Raw genomic sequence first — 17992 nt, 5'->3', positions numbered from 1 at the left:
ACAGTGAACGTTATCTCTCTTTCTGTACAATTTACCCCTGAGGTGTGTCAGTTTATGAACTGTGTCCGTTTTCTGAACTTTGATAAAGTTATTGCCAAGAGATTTTTGCTTATGTTTGAAGTTCCATTGAAGATAGCTGCACTTCTTGTTTGTTCATTGATAAAAAGCTACATTTTGTTTGATTGTTAAAGAAAGCACTATTTTTATTTTTGGGTTTGCTGAAGAAAGCTACTTTTGAGTTGAATACAAGACATTGCTTGGAACCTTAAGGCTATTTGCATTGTGTTACGAATGATCTCAGGCCCCCTGAGTATCACAGCAGGTATGATCAGTTTTCCAGGTGTTTGCAGAGTGTATTGTTGAGAAAATTAGCTTAAAGATGATAGTTTAGTAAAGTGTTGATGTTTTGAGCTGGTGTCTGATTGTAGTGGGACTGAAATTGTCAGATTCTAAATAAGTGAAAAGCCACATTTTGCACAGAATTTCCAACAAACTCAGAATTTTGCAAATTCCAAATAGCATTGCAAAATTGTTAATTTGTTATGTATTGCAGTTGCAATGTACTGTGAATACAGTATATATTTATGCAGGAACCTATTCATGCAGGAACCGTAAGATTAATTATGGTTACTGTGAATTTGCAAAATATGTACACAACAGGTTGCAATTTCCCTTTTTTTTTTTAAAGATTCTTTATTTAAACCATTTTATAATATACAGAAGAAAAAAAGATAAGCAGTGCCATCTAGTAAGCAAATGCTCAGTAAAGGCAATATAAACAGATATAAATCACGGCCAACCAGCGCTGTATACGAGAAGGCGTAAACCAGAAAAATATGTGAACATCTGAGTCACTTAGCAGAATAGCAATGCTCATTACACTTTATAGCTTAACAAAAAAACATAACATACAGTAATCAGTGACAAAAACTGAAATGAACACATAGCTGCCCCTATGTGACAAAAGGCCAGACCCAGTGCCAAGAAGCCAGATAATAAGAGGATCCAGAGCCCAGAGGGAACATTTCCCCAGAACACTACTTAAAGTGAACCTTTCGGACTAAAAATCTACTCAGCAGCACTGAAAAGGATTGGTGTTTCTTTAACAGTTTCACAGCATCAGAACTTTTTCTTACCAAAGCATCTTTTTAGCTGCATTTTAGCTAAGCTCCACCCCATCAAAGAAAACTGCACGGGCTTTTTTTCCCTGATGCTGTGCAAAGCATAATGGGATTTCCTATGTTGTAATTCATGTTGCCTAGCAACTGGGAGGGGTGATCAGCACACAGGACAGTTGGAACTGTGGCTCATGCTCCCTGTCATCTCATTTCAACCAAAAAGATGGCTGCCCTCATGAAATCAAACATTTGCCTGTTCTTTTAAAACAGGGTGGGTAAGAGATTATATTACCTATCTATTTTAATTAACATAACTAATGTAACTTAATGACAGTATGTTTGTTTAGGCTGAAGTTCCTCTTTTTAAGGACTCCAGTCACAAAAATCTTAAAATTTAAAATACACGTTAACATATACAAATAAGAAGTAGGCTTCTTCCAGAGTTAAATGAGCCACTTACAGTAAGTAGTAGAAATCTGACATTACCAACAGATTTTGGACTAGCCCATCTTCTCGTGGGGGTTTCTTAGGGTTTTCTTTATTTTTAAAAGCACTTAGTGAATGGCAGTTGGCAGCATCTTTGTATAAATCTTGTATAAATCTTTTTCAGATAATGTCTTTGTAAACAATAAAGGCCATGCTGAGAATCCCCCATGAAGAGATGGACTAAGATGACCTAAACCTGTCAGTAATGTCAGATTTCTACTGCCTACTGTCAGTGACAGCAACAGAAGAGACAACTAATTCATGGCTCATTTTACTCTAAAAGAAATGTACTTCTTATTTGTATGTGTTTTAAATTTTAAGATTTTCCTCTTTAAATATAAAGCTCAAGTAGGGGTCCGGGTGCACAAAAAACAATCTGTGAGAAAGAAAGAAAGAAAGAAAGAAAGAAAGAAAGAAAGAAAGAAAGAAGCATAGAGAAGCATAGAGACGAGAGAAGGAAATAGAAGTAAGAAAGAGAGAGAAAAAGATAGAGAAAGAGAGAGAGAGGGAGAGGGGTTCGAAGGGGGACATAGAAGAAAACAGGATCAGGAGCTGCTATCAACTTGAGGGGTAACCAGACAACAAGTTGCAGTTTCACTTACATTTTCACATTTTGGCATATAATTGACGTACTCTTGCATTGAATTGTCTTATTCATGTCTTTGAGCATGCTTGCTCACTAGACATTTTTCAGTATTTATGCAAAAGAAGTTTGTGCACTACAAGAACATCATTTTTCATGATGTTTGGAATTTACGGATCCAAATTTGATTAGTCATATATTTGCAATCAAGGCATTTGGCATTTTTGAAGAACAGAAAATGAATTTTTTTTTCTTTTTTTTATACTCATTCCCATAAAATACGTGTTACGTAAAGGGTTAATAAAGTATCAATGCTCATTTCAGAGATTACGTAGTGAACGCACAGCTGGAAGGAGAAAGTATCGGGGAGATGGATCGCAATGTGAAGCGCTGCAACCAGACATGGCTAGAAAGGTGAGTGAACCCTCTGTGCCACAGCCCACATTCAAACATGGGGCCTGATTCACAAAGCGGTGCTAACAGTTAGCACCATGGTGAAAAGCCCTTTATCATGCCTAAACTCTGTTTAGGCATGATAAGTTTAGGGGCCTGATTCACAAAGCGGTGCTAACAGTTTGCACCCTGGTGAAAAGCCCTTTATCATGCCTAAACTCAGTTTAGGCATGATAATTTTAGGTGTGATAAGTTTAGGTGTGATAAGTTTAGGCATGATAAGTTTAGGTGTGATAAGTTTAGGCATGATAAGTTTAAGCGCCAACTACGTTAGCACCACAGTGCACAGCTGATCAAAAGTTTTACGCTAGCAAAGACTGGTGCGCTTTGTATAAAGTTTAATGGCGCTGCTTTGTGTGCGGGACTTTGCAAGCGATCTAAACGTATCTAAACTTAGCATGCCTAAACTTATCACACCTAAACTTATCACGCCTAAACTTATCACACCTAAACTGGCTTTTCACCAGCATGGTGCAATGGTTATCATGCCTAAAGTCTTTTAGGCGTGCTAACTGGGTTAGCACCGCTTTGTGAATCGAGCCCTAGGTGTGATAAGTTTAGGTGTGATAAGTTTAGGCATGATAAGTTTAGGTGTGATAAGTTTTTAGGCGTGATAAGTTTAAGCACCAACTGGGTTAGCACCGCAGTGCACAGCTGATCAAAAGTTTTGCGCTAGCAAAGTCTGGTGCACTTTGCATAGAGTTTAATGGCGCTGCTTTGCGTGCGGGACTTTGCGCGCGTAATAAACTTATCTAAACTTAGCATGCCTAAACTTATCACACCTAAACTTATCATGCCTAAACTTAGCATGCCTAAACTTATCATGCCTAAACTGAGTTTAGGCATGATAAAAATGGTTATCACGCCTAAAGTCTTTAACTGGGTTATCACCGCTTTGTGAATCGAGCCCATTGTGTATCTGTTGCAAATCTGCTCCAAATCAGGCAGAGATTCACTTTCTAACACTCATAGCTATTCTGGATCTGCCAGCACATATACTTTAGCAGACACTTGGCTAATTTTATTTTGTAAAAACATGATTGGTATTTTCAGCCATCACAGATTCTTGCCTTTGTAATAAGTCAAACCCATAAAGTGATGGAAGAACATCAAATTTTCACGTTCGCAAATTTACCCCTGGAAATTCGTGAATCGGCCGTTCATGGCGAGCTCCATAGACTTTAATGGCAGGCAAACTTCTAAAATGTTCAGAGCATCTCTGCAGCCACAATTTCTTTAAAATAGATTTAAAAAGTGTACCAAAAACCCAGACAGTGACATGACAGAGGAGGATTAAGTGCGAAATAGTCGCCAAAAAATGCATATTTTCCACAAACATTTTTTAATGGTTATTTTTAAAGACATTTTAATGGCTGCCAACTTTAGCTGTCAATAGCAAAGCCCCAATACAAGCTAGAGTCCCTAAATGTGCAGGTTATGGAAAGAAGAAGAGTGGGTACAAGAAGAAAAACATTTTTTCAAAAAGACCTTTTAGTTTTGGAGAAAAACGATTTTAAAGTTAATGTTCAGAGTGTGGGTAATTGGGGTAAACCTAATTTAGCAGTTAATAGCAAAGTCCCCGTACGTTCTAGAAACACCATATGTTGAGGGTATGTTAAGGAGGACAAGGGAAACAAGAGGAAAACATTTTTTTTCAAAAATAACTTGCAACTTTTGAGAAAATCAATATTATAGTTAGAGGAAAAAGTTCAGAGTGTGGAAAATTTAAAAATGACGTAGGGTCCCCTTGCCCAAGGCTCTTTAACCCCTTGCCCCCATGCAGGATGTGGGGCCACAGCTGTGGGGCTTCGCACCCTGAGCTATACCAGCCCACATGGTCCATGGTATGCGGGGCTCTGGAGGAGAGGGGTGGCCAAGCTTGCCTCTTTCCCCAGAGCCATTGTCTACTCCATGGACAAGGGGCTCTTCCACAACTCCGGTGCTCCAGGAGGAGGTGGGGGCCGAGGATGCCCTGGGGTGGGTTCATGGTGGCATCTGGGAGTCCCCTTTATGAAGGGGACCCCCAGATGCCAGCCACCTCCCAAGTTGAAATGAGCATAGGGGTACAAAGTACAATTTCCACAAAGGGTTAAATTGAAATAAAAATGCAACCACGCCAATATCCTCGGAAAAGTCCAATGCCAATATACTCTGGTTACCTTGATTGAAGATTTCTGCCAGCCACCGCCACGCACGACGCTACCCAGTGCAGCTCTCAGCTTTAATAAGTATTGCTGAGAGCCCTATCCCTCCCGATGCTCCACTGCCCACTCTCGCTGTCCTCCTCGTCCCCCACAGCTATTACATCCACCCGTGCTGCTACCTAGAGCACTCATGGGTGCACTAAATGCCTGCATGGGTGGGTACGATAGGTGTGGGCAGGTGGAGAGGACAGCGGGAGCCGGTGGTAGAGCTTCCACAGGGGATGGAGCTCCCAGCTATACTAATATAGCTGAGAGCAAAAACATCTTTGAATTTCCCTCCAGGGCTCCCCATTGGTTCGTTAACACACCAATGGGGATCAGGAGGATTTTATATGTTCTGAAACTTTATGTATGACCCTGTCTCTTTATATCAGGTGGATGGTTTATTTTGGGTAGCTGGAGTTATCTCTCCCACCCATCAATCAACTTTACCATTTTTGCAACCATGACTAAGGGCATATTGGAAGCCTGACACACTTTAGTTGTGCCTATGGAAGTATTGTGTCCTTGTTTCTGACTGTTTCCAATAAAGATACAGACTTTCAGTACTCTACTCAGGCTGCAGATTTCCTTCCTTACTGTACTTAGCTGTACTTGTCAGCTTGGTTTACTGGGTCCAGCACTAGTGAGTTCTGCATTTGGGGGTATCAGGGCGATTGGACTTACAATAGACATTACAGGCTCTAGTAATACAGTACACACAGTAATGGTAGCACTGGAGTCTCTCCAAGGGTGCAACTTCTTCCTTAAAGAGACACTGAAGCGAACATTTTTTTTATGATATTATGATTTGTATGTGTAGTACAGCTAAGAAATAAGAAACATTAAGATCAGATACATCAGTCTAATTGTTTCCAGTACAGGAAGAGTTGAGAAACTCCAGTTGTTATCTCTATGCAAACAAGCCATTAAGCTTAAGTGGAGAGGGCTGTTATCTGACTTTTATTATCTCAACTGTTCCTGGACTATTTACTTTTCCTCTGCCAGAGGAGATGTCATTACTTCACAGGCTGCTCTGAAAGAATCATTTTGAATGCTGAGTGTTGTGTAATCTGCACATATTATAGAATAATGCAATGTTAGAAAAAACACTATATACCTGAAAATAAAAGTATGAAAATATTTTCTTTGCTGCTAATCTTCTAGTAATTATTCATAGAACACAACCAATTCATTATATCATATTTTTTTTTTCGCTTCAGTGTCTCTTTAAGTTGTTCATTGTTTACAAAAAATGCAGAACAGTGCAATATACAGTATGTACAAAGGTAAAATATACATTAAAAAAATAAAAATAAAATAAAATGTCATACAGAGTTACTGGGCAGTGGGCATAAATTACTGATTTTTGTTATCCTGCAGATTAACTGAAAAGTAAAGTGGCACTGTAGCAACATATAGCAGAATGCAGGAAATTATTCAGGATACTAACTTTTACAGTAATTTTTAGCATCAGGAATACTTCCTATTTCTATATATTGATGTGTATTAGTATGATGCTCCACCCTGTCAATGATGCTTAGCCTAGGCTGTGTAGCTATGCAGAATTCTTCCAACCCCCCCTCCCCTTCCCAGCTTTCTGGGAGACCAGCTTCATATTGTAATGGCTTTGGTACTAACAGTTGTAAATTAATATTTTAAAGAAACAGGCAATGTTATTCAATACATTATTTTCACTACAGGTACTCTTTAAAGCTAGGTCTATTTTACCTCGGCGGTGTTTAATGTGACTGTGTTTCGTGGTAAAGAAATGTTATTCATGTGTATAGGAAGTGTTATTTTCTTAATCACCCAGAGAGCAGCAGTACATATGGTGTGGAAGCTTCTGTGTATTTATGACAGCTCAAAGTTTGCGCTAAAAATCCTGAAGTAAATAGAGCTTGTAATACTTTAATGAATCAACTAAATAAGCCATTTACCACATTCATGAGGTAATTTAGAAACCAAAAATACAGACTATGGTGTTTCCATATCAACTGAGTGCTCTAATGAGCAAAGCCTGAAACAATAAAGCGTCGTGGCAATTGCCATGGAAATGGTAAATATCACATGAGGTAATGAATGCTAGCCATTATCTATTTGATATCTATCTATCTATCTATCTATCTATCTATCTATCTATCTATCTATCTATCTATATATATATATATATATATATATATATATGTATATATATATATATATGTATAAGTATATATATATATATATATATATATATATATATATATATATATATATATATATATATATATATATATGGAAGAAGGATAGGAGTAAACCTGTTTGGGAAATAACATTGGGCCATATGCAATTCAGTTCTTTTCCCAAGCTTTCTCCTAGGTGATATTTTCACACTTTGGGCTCGATTCTCAAAGCGGTGCTAACCCAGTTAGAGACTTTAGGCATGATAACCATTGCACCACTCTGGTGAAAAGCCAGTTTAGGTGTGATAAGTTTAGGCATGATAAGTTTAGGTGTGATAAGTTTAGGCATGCTAAGTTTAGATAACTTTAGATCGCTTGCAAAGTCCCGCACGCAAAGCAGCGCCATTAAACTTTATACGAAGTGCACCAGTCTTTGCTAGCGCAAAACTTTTGATCAGCTGTGCACTGCGGTGCTAACGCAGTTGGTGCTTAAACTTATCATGCCTAAACTTATCACACCTAAACTTATCATGCCTAAACTTATCACACCTAAACTTATCACACCTAAACTTATCATGCCTAAACTGAGTTTAGGCATGATAAAGGGCTTTTCACCAGGGTGCTAACTGTTAGCACCGCTTTGTGAATCAGGCCCTTTGTCAATACAATGGGCTTGATTCACAAAGCGGTGCTAACAGTTAGCACGCTTGTGAAAAGCCCTTTATCACGCCTAAAACCTCTTTGCACGTGCTAATTAGTGCTCACGCGCAAAGTCCAGCGCGCAAAACTTTGTGCGCGCAAAGGCCGGTGCGCACGAAACGTTGCACAGGGTGCAATGAAAACGGCGCACCCTATGCACCTATAAGGTCGAATTGGGTGTGCCCTAAACATCGCACCCATGCGATGTTTAGGGCGCATCCAATGCAACCTTATAGGCGCATAGGGTGCGTCGTTTTCGTCGCACCCGGTGCAACGTTTTGCGCTCACCAGCCTTTGCATGTGCAAAGTTTTGCGCGCGGTACTTTGCGTGCGATCTTATTGGGCTTGGTGTGTGCTAACTACTTAGCACCCTAGTTAGCACGCCCAAAGCCTTTAGGCGTGCTAACTAGGTTAGCACCGAATAGTGAATCAAGCCTTATGCCTATTAACCTCCCTGCTATTCAGTTTCAGCTAGATTTCTGTACAAAATTGATCCAATTAATTTTCATAATTTTCATAACCTTTTTTTCTGTAACTTAAGCTGGCCACTAACGGTCCAATTTCTAGCGAAAAATCGTTCGAGCGATCAGAAATTCTGATCGGATTGGTTGTAAATAATCTCCATTGGTGGACACAATCGATTATGAACGAGTGAAAAAAATGTCGCCCGAATGAATTTTCGTCGAACGAAAATTTGGATTTTCTTGGCGGTCGTGATAGATAGGAAGCAAAGATTGGCTAGTTGATGGTGTAGTGAACGATTTTTCGTCCGATCAGAATTTCTGATCGCTCGAACGATTTTTCGCTAGAAATTGGACAGTTAGTGGCCACCTTTACCAAAACGTGTCAAGCAATTGTCTTCTTCTATCACCAATGTGTCCACTTCTCTTTCCAGTGTGTCTCCATCTTTTCCCGTGTTTCCCCTTCTGTTCCCTGTGTGTCCTTTTCTGTCCCCAGTGTGTCCCCTTCTATCCCCAGTGAAACCCATTCTGACCCCGTTTGTCCTCCTCTGCTCCGTTTATCCTCCTCTCCACCCGCCCTGTTTGTCCTTAAGTGCCCCGTGTACAACTTGAAGAAGCAGTCGCTTGGCTCACCAGATCAACGGCTCCAGCATCATCAGCAGAATCCAGCACTAGAGGCTCAATGAAGGAGAATAGAGGTCTGTAATCACCCCACTGAAGCCATTCATTAGGTGAGCTGTGCTGCCGCTTCTTATAATTATGCATGGGAACTAGAGATGGCCCGAATGGTTTGCACGCGAACTTATTCGTGCAAACTTCGGTGGTTCGCACTCGAGGTGAACCGCGAACTATATGCGAGTTCGACCCCCCCCATACTACATAATTAGGGTCAACTTTGACCCTCTATATCACAGTCAGCAGACACAGGGCAGCCAATCAGGTTACACTCCCTCCTGGAGCCCCCCCCCCCTTATAAAACACAGGCAGCGTCAGCCTTTTCACTCACTCGTGTGGCTGCAGTAATTAGAGAAGGGAGAGAACCTGCTGACATAGGGAAAGCTTAGTTAGGCTCTTGTGTTAGGCTTGTTAGCTTGCTCCTTGCTGATACTTATTGCTAAAAAGCACTCCTCATCGGACCTCAACAGCTCTTTTGAATGCTAATGTTGTTTTTGTAATCTATTTTTTTTGTGTGTCCCACTGACACTTGTGTTGCATATAGTGTTGGGCGAACAGTGTTCGCCACTGTTCGGGTTCTGCAGAACATCACCCTGTTCGGGTGATGTTCGAGTTCGGCCGAACACCTGATGGTGCTCGGCCTTTTAAGTTCGGGTTCGCCCCGAACTACTGAATGGCCGCCGAACAGGGCCCTGTTCGCCCGAACATGCCGCAATACGGCCCCCCTATGGGGTCGCAGGCATAAGGGGGGAGCATGCCCCGATCGCGGGGGGGGGGGGTCGGAAATTCCCCCCACCCCCTGCGCTAGCACTCCCCCCTCTGCCCGCTTCCCCATAAAAAAAGTTTAAGGCAAGTTAAATAGTACTTGGTGGCTGGCCTGGCACTGGCAGTGGAGTGAGGAGGAGGAGGAGTCCGAGTAGCAGAGTGACGCGTTGAGGCCGGGCAGCGGGCGGTTCAGCGGTAGTACCCTTGTGGTACTTCCGCCCTTTCTCTGACCTCACGTCCTCTACGTGATGACGCATACGAGCGTCCTCGTATGCAGAGGACGTGAGATCAGAGAAAGGGCGGAAGTACCACAAGGGTACTACCGCTGAACCGCCCGCTGCCCGGCCTCAACGCGTCACTCTGCTACTCGGACTCCTCCTCCTCACTCCACTGCCAGTGCCAGGCCAGCCACCAAGTACTATTTAACTTGCCTTAAACTTTTTTTATGGGGAAGCGGGCAGAGGGGGGAGCGCTAGCGGAGGGGGTTGGGGAAATTTCCAACCCCCCCCCCGCGATCGGGGCATGCTCCCCCCTTATGCCTGCGACCCCATAGGGCCCCAAAAATGGGCATGTTCGGGGGTCCCATTGACTTCCATTGAGTTAGGCGTTCGGGCCGAACATGCCGAACATCTGGCCCATGTTCGGCCTGTTCGGCCCGAACCCGAACATCCAGGTGTTCGCCCAACACTAGTTGCATATACAGCCCTGTCAGTCGCAGCTGCTGGACCTTGGCCCCTTGGTAATTCCTACTGTGCCACTGCCAGACCCAGCATATTCAGTGACTACCTGTGTGTGTGTGACAGATGCACATTTGTAATACCAATCCCTGCATACCTGTTCAGGGTACCTGTGTGTGTGTGTGAAAGCTGCACATTTGTAATACCAGTCACTGCATACCTGTTCACTGCACCTGTGTGACCGCACGCTGTTTTATATACCAGTCCGTGCATACCTGTTAACTGCACCTGTGTAACTGCACATTGTTGTACCAGCAGTCACTGCAACCTGTTCACTGCACCTGTGTAACCACAAATTGTTGTACCAGCAGTCACTGCAACCTGTTCACTTCACCTGTGTAACCACACATTGGCCTCGATTCACAAAGCGGTGCTAACAGTTAGCACGCTGGTGAAAAGCCCTTTATCACGCCTAAACTCAGTTTAGGCATGATAAGTTTAGGTGTGATAAGTTTAGGTGTGATAAGTTTAGGCATGATAAGTTTAGGTGTGATAAGTTTAGGCATGATAAGTTTAAGCACCAACTGCGTTAGCACCGCAGTGCACAGCTGATCAAAAGTTTTACGCTAGCAAAGACTGGTGCACTTCGTATAAAGTTTAATGGTGCTGCTTTGCGTGCGGGACTTTGCAAGCGATCTAAACTTATCTAAACTTAGCATGCCTAAACTTATCACACCTAAACTTATCACACCTAAACTTATCACGCCTAAACTGGCTTTTCACCAGCACGGTGCAATGGTTATCATGCCTAAAGTCTTTTAGGCATGCTAACTGGGTTAGCACCGCTTTGTGAATCGAGCCCATTGTATTAGTCAAGTCAGTGCATACCTTTGACTTCACCCCCCCCCCCCAATATGGACAAAACAAGAGGCAGAGCCAGAGGCAGGCCACCTGGCAGGTCTGTTCGAGGTCGTGCTGTCGTGATTTCATGCGGCCTTTGACCAAAGTACAGTGTTCAGAAGATGGCATGTGCCATCAACCCCTACTATTGTCATGACCTAGTTGACTATTTAACAAAGAACACCTCATCTTCCTCAGCTTCCGCACGGAAGCGTGACATATCCTCCTCCTCCTACTTTGATTCTGGCGCCCCACTTAAAGGATACCCGAAGTGACATGTGACATGATGAGATAGACATGTGTATGTACAGTGCCTAGCACACAAATAACTATGCTGTGTTCCTTTTTTCCTTTCTCTGCCTGAGAGAGTTAAATATCCGGTATGTAAGTGGCTGACTCAGTCCTGACTCAGAGTGGAAGTGACAACAGTGTGACCCTCACTGATGAAAAATTCCCCTTTTTACCTCTTTCTTGCTCTCAGAAGCCATTTTCTGCTAGGAAAGTGTTTTATAGTTGGAATTTCATATCAGTGAGGGTCACACTGTAGTCACTTCCTGTCTGAGTCAGGACTGAGTCAGCCCCTTACATACCTGATATTTAACTCTTTCAGGCAGAGAAAGAAAAAAAGAAAACCGCATAGTTAATTGTGTGCTTGGCACTGTACATACACGTTTATCTCATCATGTCACATGTCACTTCGGGTATCCTTTAACACTCCGTTGGCAGCCATCACCAAGTACCATCAACACAGGGCTCAGCGGTGTGGACATTATTTTGTGTGTCTGCCTCAGATGAGAGCAATGCCATCTGCACTATCTGCCACTGAAAATTGAGCAGTGGAAAGACCAAGACCCGCGTAGGGACATCTACCGTACGAAGGCACATGATTGCAAAGCGCAAACTGCAATGGGATGACCACCTGAGGAAAAGCAGCACACAAAAGCAAAGCCACACACCGCAGTGGAAGATACCAGGCCACAATTATTTCTCAAAAAAGGTGATACCCAAACTGTACCGTGAAAGGCAAGCGGTGACATCTCTGGCACACAGCGTTTGGTCAAGTGTCCATCTGACCATGGATGCCTGGCCTGCAAAGCATGGTTAGACCTGCCCAAAGACTAAGTCAGTCCCCACACACAGAATCTCTGCCTGCACGCCGTGTGACTGCCTGCCCCAAGACTATGTCGGTCCCCACACAGCATCTCTGCCTGCATGCCGCTTGACTGCCTTCTCTACCACCACCAACAGGGTCCAGGACTCCAGGCGGATTCCTGAATTTTTAAGACCGCTGCTAGCAGCGGCCGCTATAATAATATTTCTTGAGCGTGTACATGCCTGCCTAATTTTTCTGGCTGCACTGCAGCTGCAACAGCAAAACAAAAGGCATGTACATGTGTCAATTCCCCTTTGTGATCGTTACCTTGCCGCGGTGAAGGGGCTTTCGTATCACAATGAAGCAATGACCGGCTAAATGAGTGTGTTGGGGTTGTGGGGCACTCCTGACCCAAGAAGATAGATAATAAGGTTGTTGCTTCATTGTGGACAGACCAAATTCGATCGCCTGGACGGTCACTGTTGTTCTGTCATTGAGCTACCTCAGCTCGGCGACCATATGGGCTTGAAAACCGCTATCGCCTGTACTCTCGCCATGGTGCACACCAGTGCAGCACGGCCGTCACTACACAAACAGATGTTTGCGGTGCGTTACACAGTGAGTTTGGTCTGTCAGTGTGAACCAGTACACTAATTACACTCCCTGATTGATGTACACATGCAAGATGTTTTAAAGCACTTTAGGCCTCCAATTTAGCATGCAATGTGATTTCTGCCCTTAAAAAGCTGCTGTGCATCAAATCCAGATTTTTCCCCGGGACTTTTGGCGTGTATCCCACTCCGCCATACAAAAACTCAGATGTTAGACCCCTTGAAACATCTTTTCCATCACTTTTGTGGCCAGCATAAATGTTTCTAGTTTTCAAAGTTCGCATCCCCATTGAAGTTTATTGTGGTTCTATTGCACGAACCGAACCTTTTGCAGAAGTTCGCATTCGAGGTTCGTGAACCGAAAATCGGAAGTTCGAGCCATCTCTAATTGGAACAGAGGAGGACACACTGGAGAGGGGGAGGGAGCAGAGGACAAATGGGGTTGTGGAGGATAAAGGGGGGGGGGCAGAGGAGGACAAATGGGAGCAGAGGGGGGGACACAGGGGAACGGTGAGGCTCTAGACTGCAGCCCGACACAGCACTGCATACAGGCGTCCAGGAGGTTTAACCCTCAGCAAGCAAAAAAAATACACAGAATAATTATGATAGTACTTTTCAACTACATTTTGGTAATTTTTCAATTGGAAAGTAGGGATGCTCTTTCGGATTCAGCGGAAATGCAATTTCCGATTGGAAATTGTATTTTTGCATCGGAATTTGGAAATCGGTGATACAAGTGCGGTAGGGGGGGGGGGGGGGGGGGTTTAGCGGAAATTATGGAAATTCTTGCTGTAATTTCCGCCGACTTTTTTTCCGCTGACACCTATGAGAACTTTGCTATTAACCTCTAAAGTCGGCGGCATACAACATACAGTATTTGGTAATGCAGATTTTCTGCATTTACATTAGTCAATTGCCTGCTGACTTTAAAGGTTAACACCAAATTTTCAGGCTATGTTAAGCTAAAGAGTGGGAACAAGAGGAAAAAAAAAATCAAATATACCTTGTGGTATTTTGAGAAAATCGATGTTAAAGTCGGAAGAAATTACTGTGAAAATCCACATCGGAATGCAGAAATCGGTAGCGGAAGGCAGAATCAGTAGCGGTAATCGGCAATGGCAGAATGCGGATTTTCCGTGGAAGCAGAAATGAGCAATTCCGACCATCCCTAATGGAAAGTGCTGAAAACTCTGGGAAAAAGAGAATCCTGTTGGCGGGAGCACACAGAGAATTATGTGTAATTATATGATGACTATGTTGTTCAATCTTTGAGACAAATTACGCAGCTTAGTTGCATTCACCTTATTTTTATAGGAATAAAAGTATATTGTACATTACTTCCTCGCTATTCTACTTGACTAATTAACTTAAGTGGTGGTACCCAGTCTAGAGTGGGAGGTTCTCATCATTAAAGTGATCATAGGTCATATGGACCAGTCAGTTCAGACGGTTGGGGCAGAGTTAGGATATTGGATATTACCACAACAACCTGATCACAAAGGGCTTGATTCACTAACCAGTGCTAACTCAGTTAGCACATGTCATGTTAAGGCTTTGCACGTGCAAACTAAAGTGCTAAGTAGTTTGCACGGGCAAAGCTGTTGCTGTTCACGTGCTATTTTAGCGCACATACGGCATTACGCATTCGCGTGATAAGCCGTGACTTTGCGTGCTATCACGCTACTTAGCATGTGAAGCAGCTGATTTTGCACACGAATCGATGCGCGCAAAACTTTATGCGCAAAGCGCCAAACCTTCACACATGTAAACTCTTACGCACATATTAGTGCGTGCAGAGCCAGTTTGCATGTGGCGTGCTAACACTTAGCAAGCTTTTGTGAATCAAGCCCAATGAGTCCAAACACAATGCGAGTGGCATAGGCAGCGTCCATATATATAAGTCAAACCCTAAGTTGCTCTATTTGTATCTGCATGCAACAAACATTGCATTGGATTCCAATCAAACTCGGAAAACGGAACTCAGAAATACCGCATTACCACAACTCTGTAATTTCAGATCAATGACAGAATTCGGAAGCATTGGACCAATCAGAGAATAAAGAAACAGAACGGAAGTGTTTGGCAAATCAGAGAATGGCTACTCGGAAATTGGAACTCGGAAATCAAACAGAAATCCGCAGAATCGGTAATTGCATTGGCAGAAATCGTATTTTCTGCGGAATCGGAAATCGGCAATTCCGACCATCCCTACAATACACATGAACACTGTACAATAATTATTCATATCCATTGGCAGGAGATATTGCAGATGTCAGCTGCAGTAACTCATCTGCTCGCCCACCAACCGTAAATCAAGGACTGAAACTCCGCCCCTTTGGCAAAACCATTGTGGTGGTTTTTTTTCTAAATCATTCCTAAGCTCTGTGGCTTTGGAACACTTGATCATGACTATCTTGTCGATGGAGGGGGCGGAGTTTCAGACCTCTACAGATTCATGGGCTTCGGGTGAGTTTCTGCCCCTGACAACCACCAATCCTTTCCAGCTCTTAAATAGAGCTTTACATTAAACATTTTGCATGGCATGTGTGCAGTAGCGAGTGTGGTAAAGGAGAGGAGAGGGGGTGCACATGTGGCAGCTACTATGCACGCGGCAGGGGTGGATTTTTCAAAAGAAAAATCAAAGTATTACTGGTAAGTTGTAAAATAGGTACTCTTGGAACTCTTTTTTGGGACTGTTCCAGCTGCAACACTGTAAGTTAACAATCCCATTAAATGTAGCTGCTTCAAGTACCAGTTCTTACCTGGGGACTGCGGGCTGGGGGGAATTGTGATTTTTACACAGATGACATTACTTGGGAGCAAAGGAAGGTATGATATCTATAAGGTGTAATATAGAGATGCAGGATAGGCATACTGTATGCTATATCTGACTAATTCTGCATGGAAGTGGCTTTCCTTATCACAAGCTAAGGTGTTTCTGTAAAGAATGAGAGTGCGCATACACCCAGCACATCCAATATGACCGATTCCCCTTTATTTCATGGTAAACAGAAACCCAGCAAATGTGTAATAAACATTACTAGAATATAGAGGATGGATGGGTTTGATTTAAGGCGCGCTGGAAGTCCTTACATCTCTAGATTTTATTTTTAGTGATTCATTGTCCGGTGATAATGATTGCTTTAGCATCATCTTGTTTTCCTGGGGAATAATAATATTTCCCGGCAGATGAAAGCAGCAGTCTCCACATACTGTGATCCCTATTTGTCCTCTTTACATTAATGCTCTATTACTTTATCTTACCAGCGTGATATCTTTTCACCTTTCCTTTCCTCTCAAAATGTCCTTTCTCTGCACTCCTACCTATTTATTTGCTTTGTGCTGGTAGCGTGATTTGCATCCTTCTTACACAGCCCTGTTTCAATTCCACTTACCGGCACTTCAGCTGCAGTTTACTCTAGATATGTATTTATTAACTGGACGTCCAGCACTTTACACAATATTGTCTGTGTAAATATGTCTAAGGAGATTTTACTGTAGCTTTTCATACAGTTATCAAGGGGCATTCATATTCTATAAGCTTTCCTTTTTTTTATCATTATTAAACAGGCCTCGTTGTTACATGTTTGGAATGCCACAGAGAACTGAAATGTTTGGTTTTCTCTCCACTTGTACTACAGAGGAAAGCAAAAGTACACAGGCAAAATCGAATTTGAATTGAAACTTGCAATGCAGAGAAGAAAAAAAATCATTGTTGCGTACCTGAACCAAAAAAATGAGATACTTACCTCAGTGGAACAAATCCTCTGGATAGTAAAGAGGTTTCCCCAATCTTCTTATATCCCTCAGTTTCTGTGCTGTTAGCCTCCGAAGATATTCAACAATATGTGTAATATGGGGCACATGCCCCCCCAAGTGTACACAGGCTTCCCAAGACTGAAATTAGCATCTAATTTTTTTAACACTTCAGGATTGCTTCAAAGTGGACCTGAACTCTTGCACAGGAAAGAAGGAAAACAGAATGATGCACCCTGTATGTATTTAGAGAACTTATTATGTTTATTTCCCCCTCAGTGACTAATCACAAGTTGTAAATTGATCATTCAGCTCTGTCAGCTGGCTGCTACTGCAGAGAGCTAATTAGTAAACACAAGATGTTAATCCTATGACTGCTTCCATGAAAGCAGGAAGTAGACTCACTGCAGATTTATTGCAGAATTTGATTTGTATCAGCTATAACAGAGAAATCATTTTTGTTTAAAGGTTATTATGCTGTTGCTTATCTTTGAGATCAGAGAGGAAGTTCTGAGTTCAGGTCCACTTTAACTGGTGCTCATTTCAGTCAATGCCACCCATAGTTTGCTTAGTAAAACCTGAATCAGCAAAGAGTAAAAAGAGTAAATCATGTCCAACGTACTGTCAAAACAGTCCAATTCCAGTCACACTATTACAGTCATTTCCCTTATAATAACTAATTATTCTGATGGGTCGGGGAAGTGGGTACAATTAGGATTGCCATAGGGGATTTGTGTACTAAATATTACTGCTTCTTCATGGCCATGGTCCACGCCAGATAATAAAGAGAGGGCCATAGTTGTAATGTAGGGCATCTCTCTTGGCTCTCCATTACTATCACTGTCTTCCCTGTTGAAGCCTAACATCTAGCAATAACCTCCCCTTTCCACACCTAGCACTAACCTCTAACATCGCCATTCCTAACTCTAACCTTCCCCCTCTCCACTTGTAACACTAACCTTCACCCTCTCCTTTCCTAACACTAATCACCACCCTCTCCATTCCTAACACTAACCTCCACCCTCTCCATTCCTAACACTAACCTCCACCCTCTCCATTCCTAACACTAACCTCCACCCTCTCCATTCCTAACACTAGCCTCCACCCTCTTCATTCCTAACACTAACCTCCACTTTCTCTATTTCTAACATTAACCTCTTCCCTCTCCACTCCTAACACTAACCTCCCCTTATCCACAACTAGCACTACCCTCCACCTTCTCTACTCCTAACACTAACCTCTACCTTTCTCCATTTCTAACACTAACCTTCCCCCTCTCCACTCATAACACTAACTTCCACCCTCTCCATTCCTTGCCCTAACCTCTCCCCTCTCCATTTGTAACACTAACTTCCCCATCTCCACTC

This window comes from Hyperolius riggenbachi, chromosome 4 (assembly GCF_040937935.1).
Source record: "Hyperolius riggenbachi isolate aHypRig1 chromosome 4, aHypRig1.pri, whole genome shotgun sequence".
In the NCBI taxonomy this organism is placed as follows: Eukaryota; Metazoa; Chordata; class Amphibia; order Anura; family Hyperoliidae; genus Hyperolius; species Hyperolius riggenbachi.
This window is presented reverse-complemented; position numbering follows the sequence as displayed.